The sequence below is a fragment of the Phyllostomus hastatus genome, unplaced genomic scaffold (assembly GCF_019186645.2).
Source record: "Phyllostomus hastatus isolate PE091 unplaced genomic scaffold, TTU_PhHast_1.1 phas_scaffold_78, whole genome shotgun sequence".
Classification (NCBI taxonomy): Eukaryota; Metazoa; Chordata; class Mammalia; order Chiroptera; family Phyllostomidae; genus Phyllostomus; species Phyllostomus hastatus.
The window spans coordinates 41015316-41032227 of NW_025334041.1; the positions used below are offsets into that span (position 1 = coordinate 41015316).

The window sequence follows — 16912 nt, forward strand, 5'->3', positions numbered from 1 at the left end:
ATTGGAGAGTAAAGAAACTTTTGCCTGTATTTCTTTTGCTTCTGCAGTTATGAAAATATTTAAGTGCTGGGTTAGGTTCAGACACATTCTGTCAAATTTATATTTTTAACACTATACATGAATCAGAATGATACGTGGTTTCTGATAAAAGAATGAATGTATTCTTATGAGTGGGTGTTAGAGGTTTAGGATGATTTAATGCTATTATGATTTTTTTGTGTAATATTGGTCCATGTGGTGTTCTGCCAAAATTCTTATATAGGATATATGGTTTCATGCTTCTTACTAGCTTCTGTTTTAACTGGGTGAGTACTAAGTTGGAATGTTGGCTCCAGTACATCCTTTGACAGTGTGGAGTTTTGAAGTGTGTGCCACAAATGTGACTAAAGACTAAATGTGTTTGCCTTGCAGCATTACAGGATAACTACCTTCACAGTAACTAACTGGTTCTAGCCTCACATCTCTTGGAATGGCATGCTTATTGAAATACAAAGCTAGGCATTTTTGGTTTAAAAAAAAGTCCCCAAAATACTTCAGGTAAAATTTGATAGCTGGAACAGTTCATTTGAGTTTAGAAAATACTACTGTTAGAGGGAAGCTGGGCATGAATGTCATTCAAAGAATAATGTCTAGACTCCCCCTTCTCTTAGGAGTAAGAAGCAAATCCCTTCATAAGTCACTGGCTTTTAATAACATTGTGGTTCACTGCTTTCCAAAGCAGAATCTGGAAACATCTGAGAGTTTACCAAGCATTCTACAGGGATTTTCACAGTAGGAAATACTAATGGAACAGAGTGGAACGATGGTTGAATTGACAGGAGAAAGATCATAAATCACAGTGTGATGACTACTTGATCATGTAGAAAAGTAGCAAAAAGGACTGTGTGAAGGAAAAAACAAAAAATGGAAGAGAGCTCACACAGTGATTGCTAATCCAGAGACCAATGTTCTCATTCATATTTTACCTTTAAAAGATAATTTTTAAAAACTAAATATACAACTTATTGCTGAAAGTATTTCAAAAAGCAGAATTGTTTTTCTTTAAGCTACTCTTCAGAAATATATTCTTTTAAAGACTGCATAATGTGTAATGCAATGATTATATCCATTTTAGTGTTGCTAGATTACCTGAATTAACCATTTATTTATTTAGTAGTAACTACACTATGAAGATTTGTAAAAATGCAGACTTCATGGAGGGCAAGCATATATCTGTCTAGTTTATTCATAGCTATAAACTCAGTGCTGTCACTCGCTAGAACAGTGCATCACTCAGGGTTGTCACTCAATAGGTTATTTGAATGAATGAGTAAATAAGCTGCACTTACCCTTCACCATATTTGCACAGGAGCGCAGACAAGTTAAGATCACACAGATATTCAGTATATGATACAGCCAGGTTATAAACTCTTGCTTTTGGTTTCACATCTTGACCTTTTATCTTTTTCAAATTACTACTTCATTTACCATCATCATTTTATATTTTACTTTTGTGAAGTCAAGGTAATTTCATTTATCTTTTTCTCATTTTACTGTGAATTAGAAGTTTTATGGACATATGTCAAGATGACATTGCTGATCTGCTGACATTCAACATTAGCACTGGCATTGCTTGCTTTGAGTCACGTCACTCAGTCTCACCCATCCACAAGTTGTCACCATGTCTCACATGTGAACAAGATGCATTTTACAAGGTGACAGAGAAGCCTTGGAACAGACTGGATTTGTGCATGAATTAACTATGCAAGAATTTAACCTATGAATGTGATACACTTTAATGTTATTTAGCATGTGTTTAGAAATAAAGAAGTTAATATTTGGGGGGAGAGAAGATGACACAAAATGAGGTAGGACTTCATCTTAATTTTTATATATCTCTAAATCTTGGCACCTTTCAAATTTGTTTTAAAGTGGGGCTTATATTTGTGTTCAAAATGTCTTATACCCTCATCAAACACTTATGAATCTCTCTGGCATGCTTCTGTTTACTTAATTAAAATGGATTCTGCATATTCATTTGGTATATATGGAAGATTTTAGAATATCAGCAATGAGAGAGTGCCTCTCAGCAGGAGGAAAAATAATTTGCTCTATAATCCTGGCTCATTTATTATTTAATTACTGATATTTTCCATTTATTATTTAATCACATTTAGGAAACAACTATAGTACAACCTCATCCTTGTATGTTGCTTTCATTTAACCTTAACTGTTATATGAATGTAAGAAAATTTTGTAGCCTAAAGATAATTATAAAGACTTTTGTGGTGTGTTAAGGAGAAATGACTATACTATGTCCTTGTTCTTCATGTGCTGCTAAGTTTCCCCAAGGTACACTTGGCAGCCTTTATCCCTGAGTAAAGAATTAACAGCCCATGACTCAGCCAAGCCAGGTCTTCTCTGTCTGACCGCCCCGGCAGTCTATAGCCAGCTGTCAGTTGTGGGGTGCTTTGGTGGAAAGTCATTTTTTAAAATCCTTTTACTAAACTGGGAACAGTTCAAATTGTAGAAAAATAAGTTTAATGTTTTAATAAATGAGAAATGTTTCATTTTAGAAGATTAAGTGTAAATGGGAACAAAAAAGATTTGAAGCTGGATTTTCCAAGGCGAGTCTGTGGTATTACAATCATATGTTTTACTTAGTTATACACTTATTTTTCTCTCCCACTAATGTGGTAGGCAGAATAATAGCCCTCACATTTCTCTACATCCTAGTCCCCAGAACCTTACATGGCAAAAAAAAAACAAAACTGCAGATATGACTAACGCTGTCGACATTGTGATGAGGAGACTTTTCTGAGTTGTCTGGGTATGTCCTGTCTAATTGCAGGGCTTCTTAAAAGCAAGGGGCTTTCCCGGCTATCATCAGAGGGAGATGTAATCAGAGAGATGTGACTCTGCTGGCCTTGACAAGGGAGCTAGGAGACCACATGCCAAGGACTTTGAATGGGCTCTAGAAGCTGGAAAATGCTAAGAAGTGGATTCTTCCTAGAATACCTAGAAAAGAAGGCACTCTGACCTACACCTTGATTTTAAGCCAGTGAGACCCATTTTGGACTTCTAGTCTACAGAACTCTCGAATAATAACTTTATGCTATTTTAGGGCACAAAATGTGTGGTGATTTGTTTTAGCCATAATAGAAAACTAATACAACATAGGTTTTGAATTCTAGCTTAATTGAAAGACTAGAAGGACACTATTTCAATGCTTCTCTTAAGAATTTTTAAAATGAAGAATAATAAATTCTGGTGTTTTAAAATTCTGTCAATGCCCTTACTGATAATGCAAAATATATATGTATGTTTTATAGCTTTTTTCAACCAGTACAGAATAACATAGTAATATATCATAGAGATGTTATTTACTCACTCATTATAATTTTGGGACCTCTTTCATGCCAAGGCTTATGGAATATAAAGAATTATGGCAATAGCACATTCTTTTAAGGAACTCATGTGGAAGAAGCAATTCAAATCAGTTCAATAAATATATCCAACACCTATTATGTGACAGCACTCTTACAGGTGCTTAGGATACATCAATGAATCAGAGACTAAGATTCTGCCCTGTGGACCTTACATTCTACTGGAAGAGAAAAATGACCATAATAAATAAGCAAATTATATAATCTCTTTGAACTGGATAAATGCTGTTTAAAAAAAAAACAGAGCTGGTGAAAGGAGATGTGTGCTCAGGGTTTGCCTCATTGAGAAGGTTATAGTTGAGCAAAGACTTGAAAGCATAGAAGAATTAGCCCAATATGGGGAAAGAGCACTGTAAAATCTTCACAGAGAACACTTCGTTAAGATCTATAATGTAAGGATCTGTAGCATCCAGGAAGGGATTGGCAGCTTGACACACATTTGCAAGTTTTCTGTTGCTGCATAATAAATTACCACAAAACAAGGAGCTTAAATCTACACACATTTATTATCTAAGTTTCCATACATGAATACTTAGTTGTACTTTCTGCTCAGAGTCTCTCAAGATTGCAATGAAAAGTGTAAGCCAGGCTACATTCCTTTCTGGAGTTTGAGATCCTCTTCCAAACTTAGATGGTTTTGGGAAAAATTCAGTTCCTTACTGAGGCAGAAATGAGGCTCCTAGCCCCTGCAGACCACCCACAATTCCCTCCCACATGGAACTCTTCATTGGCCATTCAAAACAAGGCTGTTCTTTCAAGGCAAGTGGAGTCTCTGTCTGCAACCTGCTAAAATAGATCTCATATATTGTGGCATAATCATAGGACTGACATACCATCACCTTTGCATTATTCTGTTCATTAGTAGTGAGTCACACACTGTAGCTGTACTCAAAGGGAGAAGTTATGCAAGGCATGATTCATTAGGGGTCATCCTAAGAGTTGGCCAGCCACTGCCCTTACATAAATAGATCACTCTGGTAATGGTCTGGAGGATACACTACAGACAGAAAAAAAAGGCCAGTTAAGAGAGTTTTTGTATGTTATAGGCAAGAAATGATAAGTGCCTAAATTAAAACAGGGACTAGAAGTCAGAGGCTGAGAGAGATTATCAAGGTCAAGAGATATTTAGGAAGAGGAAAGAGCCAGATTGACCTGGAAAAGATGGGAGGGTGAAAAAGTGTCTAGAGTGTTTTGTAGATTAGTGGCTTGGAAAATACCTGGAAAGATGTACTGTCCACTGAACAAGGGACTATATAATGAGCAAGTAGATTTGGAAAGGAAGGAATTCCCTTTTTAATGGCGTACCTATCCTTTCCTATGATGTGTCATGCATCAGAGACTGAATTTATCACCTAAGATACATTATCTCGTTAAAACCTCACAGCAACCCAATGAGATAGAATTAGCATTATCACCATTTTGCAGTTGTGTAAACTGAGGCTTTCAGAGGTGAAATGGCCTGTGTAGACTATGGAATTATTAGGAACAATAATTAAATTCAAGACTAGGTCTGTCTCACATTGAGTTAAAAATTTGGTGGCCCACGGAGGTGGATAATTCAAAGAGGGTCTTATTATAGAGAACACTTCAGCAGAGAGGGCTGTGCTGGAGATGTAGATAGGGGAGTCACTAGCAGTGGGGGTGTTGGCTGAATCCATGACAGTCTTTAAGGTCACCCTGGGAGACTGCAGATAAGAATTTTACTCTGGGGAGCCCACTCAAGGGATGGGAAAATAAAAGGCATTTACCAAGAAGATGAAGAAAGAGCGATCATGAAAGTAACAGGAGAATAAGAAGTCATATTATGGTAGCCTGGAGAAAAGCGAGTACCTGGCAGGAAAGGAACAGTAGTGAGATTAGCAGTTATATCTGAGTGCCCTTGTAATATGCTGCTTTTCTCATTATCCTACATTCTTATTGACCAGCAAGGTTTGAGAGGAAAATAACCATTCCAGGGGAAAGAAGAATGTAAACAGGAGGAAGTAGGAAGGGATTAATGTGGGCAAGTCAGCAGTGGACTGCAGGATATCCAAATCAAGAGAGGGAGAGGAGATCCCCTCTCTTTGCCTGAGTGCCCAGCAACTGAGGTGGGTGTTCCAGGCCAGTTTCTGTATGTGGTTTGTTTAATCTTTGAAAACAAATGCAAGACGGCCTATCTTATTAAAAAATTGTGCAGGAAAATAGGTTAATTTGTGACCATAAAAATTATTAATCTCAGTAATTCTTCCCCAAATGAAAAAGGATAAATAGAATTAACCCCAATTTTGCATCTTTGGAAATTTAGATGCCACCTCCTGTGCAGCATCAATAAGACCTTACACAGAACATACACCTGCGTTATTTAAAGTAAGTCCATTTGTTTTCAAGTGTAAGTAAATGGTTCGTGATATAATGCAATAAGGGATACTGAAAGATGATGTATAAATTTTAGTAATTTACAAAATCCTAAAACATTAATTTTAGTGATTTCTGAGATACTATTTCAGTATTTTTTAAGGTGTATTGCCAGGGAATAACCATAATAATTCATATGTTGCTAGATTTTCATGAAATCTGATACTAAGTTATAATGTTTTTCTTGAACCTCATAGATAAAATTAGTTTTTAGGACTAAAATAAACATACTGTATTGTAAACTTATTGAACACATTTTGATACATTAGAAATGGCAGATATTTTTCCTGAGGACACAACCCTTAGTTGAATAAATAGGTCAGAAAATTTAATTGTCACATTTTACCATTTTCTGATATTTTGGTAAGCCTCAACTGAATCAAAACTTATAATTTAGTCACCTCTTGTATAATTATCAGTTTAGAAATTCACTGTATTTAAGATTTATGTTTCAACTTTGCCCCACAAGTCTACTTTTCAACTAATTTATTAATGCCTACCTCCAAAACTTTCCACAGCAGTAATGGACATTTTATAGGTAAGCCTGTGTGTGCTTGCTTATAAAATTCCACACACACCTGTGGCAGTATGATATAGCAAATTAAAATTTCCACAGATTATCTTCATAAAGACCAATTGTAAATTTGGTTGGACTTTCTCCCAACCTTGTTAACTACAGAATAACTTGTTAGAATATTTAAATAAGTTATTATTGGATGTATTCTAGGATAAGAATTAGGGAACATACTTTGACATTCAAAGGACATAGGCTTAAATTTTTTTCCTCTATCACTTAGCAGTTTCATAAAACTGAGTAAATTGTATAACATCTCTAAGCCTAGTTTCCTTAAGTGTACTACTCTATGGACTTAGCTTAAAGATTAGAAGAGATAATATATGTAAAACCCTGAATGTACTGCCTAGAAACTAGTAAACATTTAGCAGGTGCATATACAGATAGATGTACCTATACAGTATATATGTTTATTAAAATCAATCAGACATATCTTTGATTATAAATATATAAGTATATATATCATTCATAAAAATTTTAATTTCTATTAAGGATCCTCATGCTATTCTATTCACTAGACATAAGCAGTGAACAAAACATACAAATGTCTCTTCTTTCATAGAGTTCATTTTCTTATGGAAGGATACAGGCAAAAAATACTAAGTGTATAATTATTCTACACTGTCACATAATTTGAATACACCTTAAAAACAGATAAAAATTTAATGACAGATCATAGATGAATGAGCTGGTAATATATGGGAGGCATTTCTTATGTTTGGAAATTATAGATAAAAGTAAAGCACTGGTGTATCAGAATAGTAAATCATTTCTCACAGACAAAGAGTGAGAATAGGGAAGGACAATTTCAGGTAATGGAGGGTCAAGTTGGTTATGCTGTCTGTAAAATGTACGAGGAAGTTTCACATACACACCCTCCTTTGATCATGAACAGCCTTGTCAGGTATGTAAGGCAAATACATTCACATTTTATAGAGAAATAGAGAGGATCACAGGAGGCAGGTTCGCCGCAGTTACACCATTTGCAAGTTTAAAACCAGAAGGGATAAAATGAAAACAGATGACACTCTTTCAGGTTTGGGAGAGTGTGTATGTGTGTACATAAATAATGGTGTAGAAACTACCATTAACAGGACTGTTAATGAACACTAGAGCTAACCACAAAAAGAGAATCATCACAGAGCAGTTACACACACCTGTGTTCAGCATGTAGGGGAACAGTACTGACCTGTTGTGTCCCTTCTAATATAACTGCTATTAGGCAGACTCAAAGCAGTGTCCTAAATTAATGGGACAACTTTAGTAGATCTGCTTTGAGTATATACCGTCTATTTTATCATGTTGATTGTAATCAGAAAATGATTTCTATCTATAGTTTTGCCTAGTTATATCTAACTTATTATTTTTATTTGTGATTTGTGGATGGGAGTGGTGGTGTTTTATTTAACTGTCACTTTAGATAGTCAGAAATGTCATTGTTTGTTTACTTAAAGATTTATTAAAGTAAATATTTATTAAATATAAACAATTGATAATAAATATAAAGAAAATAATACTTGTTTAGATTCTCTTATTTAAAACCAAAGGTGTTTTAGGATTCAGAAGTATTTTAAAATGAAAAGATAATGTGTGCATGTATATTTGGTAAAATAGGCTGCAGAACCTTGGGCCACACCCCATCAAACACCCAGCACTATTTCTGCAGCAAGACAGACGTCTTCAAACCAAGCATAAAAAATTAAGACCATAAATAGCCTCCAGTAAGTACAGGTCAGGTTCTGTGGCCAAATTAGTTCAAGTTGGGTCAGGATGTACCTTCCAAGAAATTTAAAAAAAAGAAAAGAAAAACTTTTGAAATTTAAAATTGCAGGTAAAAGATAATGGGCCTGAATTTAAAATAGAGGATAATCCCCTACTCATATAGATGGATTATACTTAGATGCTGATTTTTTTTTCACTCTGTATGATATCACAATTACCCCTGCTGGGTGATTTGTGGATGGGAGTGGTGGTGTTTTATTTAACTGTCATTTTAGAGAGTCAGAAATGTCATTGTTTGTTTACTTTTACTTAAAGATTTATTAATTCATGTAACTAAACATCATAATAGTAGGGTGGTTTTAGACATGGTGTGAGTAGGGCCCCAGCTTCTGTCTTTGGAGTTTTGGGCTCTGTCCTCCTTAGCAGGGAATAAGAATCAGCTTTGTCCTATCAACTTTTCTTACGTTTGCAATTGGCTGCAGCAGTTCTAAAATGTGTCTATTTACCAGTCAGCTCTGACAGAGGGAGGGTCATGTCTGGGTCTCTATTTTTACTATAAGTGTGAATTTTCATATTGTATTATTTCCCTTCAGACTAACACACATTCTTTAGCATTTCTTAAAATGCAAGAGGTCTGAAGGAAAAACGTCTCCATCTTTTATTTATCTAAAAATGTTTGATTTCATCTTCATTGTCTTTTTATAATCATTTTTTATTGTTATCTATTACAGTTGTCCCAGTTTTTCCCCCATTGCCCTCCTTAGCCCATCCCACCCTCCGTTCCCACAGTCAATTCCCACGCTGTTATCCATGTTTGTGCTTTTGTAAGTGAGATCATATGGTATTTGTCTTTCCCTGACTGGCTTATTTCACTTAGCATAATATTCTCCAGTTTCTTCCATTCTGTCACAAAAGGTACGAGTTACTTCTTTCTTTCTGTTGTGTAGTATTCCATTGTGTAAATGTACCATATTTTTTTTGATCCACTCATTTACTGACGGGCACTTAGGCTGTTTCCAACACTTGCCTATTATGAACAGTGTTGCTATGAACATAAGGGTGCATCTTCATTTTCTTAAGAAGATTTTCCCTGGATATAAATTCTGGATTAACTATTTTGTTTTTCACCATTTAAAAAAATGTTATTCCATTATCTTCTTCCTCCATTGTTTATAATAAAAAGTCAACAAGAATTATATTCCTTGTTATCATGACATAATGTCTCTTTTCTCTGGCTGCTTTCAAATTTTTTTGCTATACCTTTTGTTTTCAGCAGTTTAAGTATAATGTGCAAAGGTATGGTTCTATGTATATATAGTTAGCTTAGGTCTTACTGAATTCCTAGATCTTTAACATAGTAATTTTCATTAAATTTGGGAAGTTCAGTCATCATTTTGTCATATATTTGTTCTTCATCAATATCTCCTTATTCTCCTTTTAGAGCTCCAATTAGACATATATTAGACCACTTAATAATGTCACACACACACAAAAGAACCTTTTCACTTTCTCCAGTCGTTTTTACCCTGTGTTCTTGCAACTGGCTAACTTCTGTCCCTCTGGCCTCAAGTTCATTGAACCTTTCTTTTTTAAATCTTGACTATTAAGTCTATGGAGTTAATATTTTATTTGTTTTTGTACTTTAATATTAAAATATCTATTTGACATTTTATCATTTTTATTTCTTTACTGAGTTTTATACCTGTTCATTCATTCATTCTTTCATTTTAGAATTTCTTTTTAATTAATAAACATATTTATAATAGCTACTTTAAGTTGTTTTTTGTGAAGTCCAGTATCTGGGTAATCTTGACTTCTTCTTAGCTGTTGACCACAAATGTCCCCCTGCCCTGCACTCTCTCTCTCTCCATGTATAATCATTTTTGTAATTGCTGACTATTGGACATTATTAGGTAATACCTAATACCTAAGGTAATACCTTAGATTTAGGTTATCTTATCTTCCCTGAGAAGGGTTAATTCTTGTAAGGTATAGGTAATACCTTAGATTTAGGTTATCTTATCTTCCCTGAGAAGGGTTAATTCTTGTTATCACAGGCAGTCAATTATTAGTTGATCACTTTGAATTTGTTTTACATTAAAATTCTTGTGCAAAAGAGACCTTGACTAGGTAGCTCAGTTGGTTAGAACATTATTCTGATACACCAAAGTTGTGGGTTAAATCCCATGTCATGGCACATACAAAAATCAACCAAATTAACAATGAATGCATAAGTGGAACAACAAATTGCCATTTCTATCTCTCTTCTCATTTCTCTCCCTCTGTAAATTTTTTCTAAATTTCAAACAAAGGAACCAATGAATACACAAATGGGTGGAACAGCAAACCAATGTTTCCCCCTCTCTGTCTCTCAAATAAGTAATAAAAAAAATTCTGTGCAAGAGAAGTCACTCTAACTTAGCAGAACTCAAAGTCCAATTTTTTTCCCCTTGTGTGTGTTATCAGATCTTGGTTTCAGGTTCTGTGCAGGCAAGCCTAAAGTAAGCCTTACTCTAGAATGTAGCACTTACTCCTCTCGGCTCAGCATTTTTGTGTCAACTGGATGTCAGTTTTAACAAGGTGTTAATGAGATCTGTCTACTATGATAGAACCAAAACTCCAACTTCACCCGATATCACTCTTCCTCAGAATTGCTGAACCTATAATTTGTCTGTTCCATTCTTGTTATAGTAGCTGCAATCTGTTAATCCTTGAGCGATCTCATCCTATAAATATATAGATCACAAATTAGCTACAGACTCCCAGAGGATTTCTACATAGACTTTGGAGCCCACTTTCTGGGCAGCTTCCTCTCTCTGATATTATGTGCCACAGAATTAATTATTTCTGCTGCCCTAAATTCTAGTATGTTCCTCCTCATCTCAGTGGGACTACTATGCACGACTCAGACACCAGCTCTCTATACCACTGTTGGGAAATGATTCCCAAGCAGATAGTTGGGTGATCATAAAGATTTCCATATGAGTTTCTCATGTTTTAGTCACACACTGTCTATTATTCATTACCTGGAAAGAACTACCTCATATGGTTTTTCCTATTTTATGGTTTTTTATTGCAGCAAGGCTGTTTGTTCTGGCAAGCTGCCTTATTGCCCACCAGAAAGACTCTTCTGATTACATTTCCACCAAAAGTGTTTTAAAACACCTATTTCCTTCTCTCCATGCCAATTCTAGGTTTTATCATTATTTTAATGTTTGAAAATTAAGTGGGTATTTTTGTAATTTCATATATTATATGTACCTTATTCATATATGCATATATTCATGTATATATGTTCATATATGTACATACGAATAAGATATCTATAAGGCATATATAAGGTATATATATTTAAATAAGGTGTATACATATAACACACACACATACACACACTGTTCATATACACTTTGATTTTTAAAATATCTGAAACTTTTCATTAAAATTTAGGAGAAAATCCTAGCATATTTTTAGTGCATTGCAAATCAGTCATTAACTTTATATAGTAGCATACTATGTTATTTTAGCTGAATTTAGGCAGAAATAAAATTGAAAATTCAAAAAATATACACAAACTAATTTAGTAGCTTTTTTACAAATACAGACAACTGCTAAAAAATGAAATAGAATATAAAAAATTATGTTATCTTCTGTGATTCTCAAATGCTTGAATACACACACACATATGTGTGTGTGTGTGTGTGTGTATACTGTAAAGCTCATTTAAAATTAGCACTTCCAAAAATTATGTTTGTGGTCTGACATGAGAACCAACAACTGAACTTTTAGTAAACTCCCTAGGTAATTTTGGTGAGGTGGTCTGAATGCCAGACTTTGAGAAACTACTTGTATAATGCAACATGGTCTTTAAAAGTACATGGATGGTAGTGCCTAGGAATCCCATAAAATTAATGGTTTAGCAAAGTCACTGAATAGTATATTTTCCTCATGATGCAGAAAAGTATTTTAATCGTTCTGAAAGATTCTGCAGTAAAGAAACCTGTTTAACCTAGGTTAATCCAATACTACCCAAATTTATTTGACCCTGCAAACTTTCTAACATCAACACACTGTGGGAGAGGCTGAATAACAACATTTGTTGATACTGCCTTTCCAAGGGTCTCTCTCAAACAGAGACACATGAGCTGCCATCAATAGCAGTTGGTGCTCTAACTGCCCCCAGAACAGAAGTTGAAAGTGTCAGCATTACAGCACTTAAATTATCTATTGAGTGTGAAAAGCTCTAATAAGTACTAGAAATCGTGCTAAATGACCTAGTTTAGAGATATTTTATGTTTTTTTTTGTAACAAGGGGACACTCATGAATAGAATTGCCACCTCTTAAAAGTATATTCACTGAATTACTAATAAAGATCTTATAAACTCATGATTCAGTTTTATTCTCATATTTAAAAATACTATTTAAAGAATGTAGCAGCAGTTTGAACAGCTAGCAAGAAAAAGAAATCTATTATGAATATATATTTAATTAACATGAAACAAGGCAGTCAATTGGTAAAATATGATTATAAAAAATAACGTCAGATGTCTACTCATTTCCTCCTTCATTTATCTGTAAAACTTTCATTTGCCAACTGGAGAATTTGCAGGTCTTTTATTGGCTTTAAAATATTTCTTTATTTGAATAATCAAGTTGGTTTACAAAGTTATAATACAGCAAGAGCTATTTAAAAAATATAGCGATTTCATCTTTTATAATATTAATATTAATTAATAAACTAGAGCTGTATTTCCAGCAATAATTGGCCTCTGAACTCATACAAAGGGCTTCTAAGGTTGACATCTGAGGACATTCTGGTGAAGATAGACAAAAAGGAGGAAAGAGTAGGGTATACGACTCTGGGATTTTTGTGTCGACCTTTACTAAATTGAAAAAGGCCACACCTTAGCTGGTACAAATTGCCATTTATTATCAGCACTTAGAATCAGATTGGCTACTTAATTTGCAGAACCCCATGCAAAATGAAAATTCAGGGACACTTTTTAAAAAGTTTCTACATTTTTCCAGAAGGTGACAGTGGAACATTAAAACCATTTGGGCCCTTCTGATCACTGGAACTTGTGTGACTGGAAAGAACTCACACACATTAAGCTGGCCCTAATGCCAGCTTCATAGATTTTTATCTATGAACATTTTTATAGATTTAGGTGGCAGTGTTTCCCCTAAATCCCTAGGTGACCAGAAGCCCAGTGATTGCAGGTAGTTTGGCACAGCAGTTTCTAGGGAAACCCCCTGAGGACAACAGATTAAATGAGACTCAGTAGATTAGATATACAAGTGACTATTCCAGTGACATACTGGGTAATGAACTATGTTTGATCACCTGTTTAAGACAGGCGACACTTGTTGTTCTATAAATACAAGCTCTTCTCTTGTCTGGAGACAGCGAAAAGGTTTGAGGACAGCATTTCTGTGTTCCTTATATTAGACAGAAAATGATTTAGATGGCATGAAATATATAAAACAGAAAAGAAGCTTGTCTGAGGAGTTTTCTTTAAAAATTCAATGAAAGGAAAGATAATTAAGATTACTAACGGTGGGTTGGTGAGTCTACTCTTTTATCCTTGTGCATATGTTTACATTATGCAAAAAACACTTATAAGATTCTTCTTGCTGGATTCACATAACAATGTTTTAATGTATTCAAGGGATGTGTGTTATCTATACCACACTGATGAGAAAACTGGGGTTAAGAAAAAATGGTGACTCTAATAATGTCACAACTTCAGTAAGTGGCTGAGCTACAAATAAAAAAATAACTTGCACTTATTGAGGATATTACTATGTACCAGATATCATACTAAGAAATTTCTATGTATTATTTGTGTAGTTTTTATTAATCAGAACTCTTTCAACTGAAAGTGACCATACACCTTACTCAAACTAGTTAAAAAAAATCTTTGTGTGTGTGTTTGTGTGTTCACCTTGGAAATGCAGGAGTGAGCCTCAAACATAGCTGAATTTGTGCTAAAAGAATGTCAGGAATTTATGTGTGTTCCAATTAAAGTGTTAGACATTGATAGGTAAGCATTTTAGAACATCAATACAACTTCCAATTACTTATGTCTACATAAAGCCATCTGTGCATCTTTTAATTTAAGATGATAAGGTAGTTATCAAATGCCTTCCTTCTGGGGGTAGTGAGAATGGCCTCCCTTGAGTGTACTCACAGGATGAATCCTCAGCGTATGGCAGCAAGGATGGCTCCAGTTCTCCAGACTTACAGCTCTTTAATAGCCCTGATCTCTGCAAGAAAGAGGTTGTCACCTAGAACTCTTAGGAAGGGCTGGGCTCTGATTTGTCTCTGTGCTCACTCCTGCGTGAATCACGGAGGCAATGGAATGCCCTTTGGGACCAGCCTGAGTCATGCGTATCTCCCTAGAGCAGGAACAGAGTCACAGCATTCCTTAACCATGTGGACTGAAAATGAGAGAGGGGTTGTTTCCAATATATCTCAGGGTGTATTATCAAAAGACGAGGTGGGGTGATTCTGGGTAGGCCTTAGTAACAGATATCCATTACAAAAGGTATAATTTTTATTTACATTGTACACACAAGCAAACTGAGGCTTAAGGAGGAAAAGAAAGATTATCTGCTTTACTGTAACTATATTGTAGGTGTGTGCTTTTCCCAAAGAAATTAAAGCTATGTCCCAATTCTATAGAATAAAAATGGTTTATATTGTGAGTATGTTCAAGAAATGCCATTCTTACTTCCTCCAGAAGGAAAACATTTGATAACTACAGTATTATCTTGAAACTGAAAGGTACAAAGTTTTATAAACATTCTAAGATGCATATTTTTCAATGACTAACGTTTTAATGGGAACACACCTGCTACTCAAAAAAACATAAATTCTAAACTGTGAACTCTTGAATGCTATGTGTATTTATCTCTGCATACATACTTTTTAAACTGTCTGACACACTGAAGGTGTTCAATGACTTCTTGTTCATTCAATCAGCAAAAATGGATGGAAGACATAAATAAGTGTACTTATTTAGTTAGTGGTGAATGATACAGCCCATGAATACCTCAAAAGTATTTTCTATGTAGAGAAGTGAAGGATATGTGACTATGTTTTGACATGAAAACTAGTGGTTTCTACCAGGACTGCATTTTGAAAGAAACCATCCTATTAGCATGGGGCCACTTAGGGAGCAGTCAGGGCTGATTCCAAATATACTGACTCTTTCCTGGTGCCATAACTGATTGAAATCACACTTAACCGCATTCGACAACTGAACTGTCTATGAGGTATTGGTTTGTGATGTGCTTCAAGTTATGATTAAATTGGGCCAAATTAAATGTCATGAGAATCTGAACTAGAAGCTGTGGGTTTTGGGCAGTTTGGAACAGGGGCAGAAGTATAAGGACATCCAGAGTGGAACTTTGTGAATGGTGTACAAGACTAGAGCTGGGGTATTTGTTTCTGAGACTTCAAGTCCTAGAGATTCTGTGCAGTCACCTAAGTTATTGGTCAACTACCAGAACTGTTGCTTTGCCTTTTAAATATTCCAGTCCCAGTGAGATCAGGAATCACTGTAAAAAAAAAACTGACATAGTTCTGAGCACCACTTTTTAAATGGTGTAATGCCAACCTGCAGGATGTCCAGAGAAAGACAGGGAAAATTATTTTGGCTTTAATTTGAATAAGGTATGCCTGAAGGGAGCAATCCTGCTTAGAATGGAGTAAGAGTATGGACATACAAAGATAAACTTGGAGTGATGTAGAAAAGAGATTGAGTATATTCTTGGGAGTGGTAGAACAAAGGCCAATGAATAAATTAAATAAAGAGTTAGATCTGTTTACATTAATGAAAGGAGAGATTTCTCCAACCTTTTTCTGAGTTGTGAAAGAGTGATCTTGAACAATAAAATTGCAGTAATAAGAGATTGTAAATATTGAATAATTAGAGATCATTCAATTTAAAGAATATATCATTGTCCAATTTTATAATATCTTTTTTATTTAGAAAGTTAGACTAATTATCAAAGGTGGATTTACCATATCTTTAGAGTTCCTCACTCAGTCTTGTTGGGAAAGACTCAAACAGCTCTGTTTTTATATTTTTTTGTATTATTTTACTTAAAGAAGTCCCCCTAAACTACATCAGTTGAATGTCTCATACAACCTGGGTTAATTATTGTTAATAGTGATGAAAACAGTACTACAAGGATTTAAACCTATCCCATTCCTATTTGAAACTACAGACTTGAATGACTACTCTAATTTACAAATAAAAAGCTTTTATTATGTATAATTATAATAAGAACAAATATGTGCATTGGAGATATGCTGGTGAAAACTGAATCAGTGTAATAAAGGGCTCTGCAGAAATGCTAGGTCATAAAATACTGAAATAAATCTAAACATGGAAAATTAAAGAATTAAAATGGAGATTTATTTTCTTGAAAGTCATATTTAAATAATACCTTTTTATCATAGAGCCACTCATAGTAGGCATCCAGGAAATATTTGTTTGTGGATTTTTCATTTTTATGATTTTATTTAAAGTTCATTTTCAGTATTGCTACCAATACTTAAATTTACTTACATTTTTGCAAGAGTTTCAAATAACTTCACATTCAGTTTTACTTGGTAGAACAACATAGCTTTCCCTTTAATGGTCTTAAAATAAAAAGGAAATTTACTCATCATTACCAGCAAAATTTAAAAAATACTAAAATAGAAACAAGCAATAAAAAGGGGGCATTCTAGCTTTTATTGCAAATGAATAAAAACCAAGTTTTGCATTATCCCTTTATTAGGCCATT

General features: G+C 34.5%; 1 protein-coding gene across 1 annotated transcript in view; it reads left to right on the forward strand.

Moving 5' to 3' along the window:
• SEMA3C (semaphorin 3C) overlaps positions 1 to 16912 on the forward strand; it is a 172734-nt gene that overhangs the window by 129828 nt on the left and 25994 nt on the right. The gene's annotated exons all lie outside the window — the stretch shown is intronic.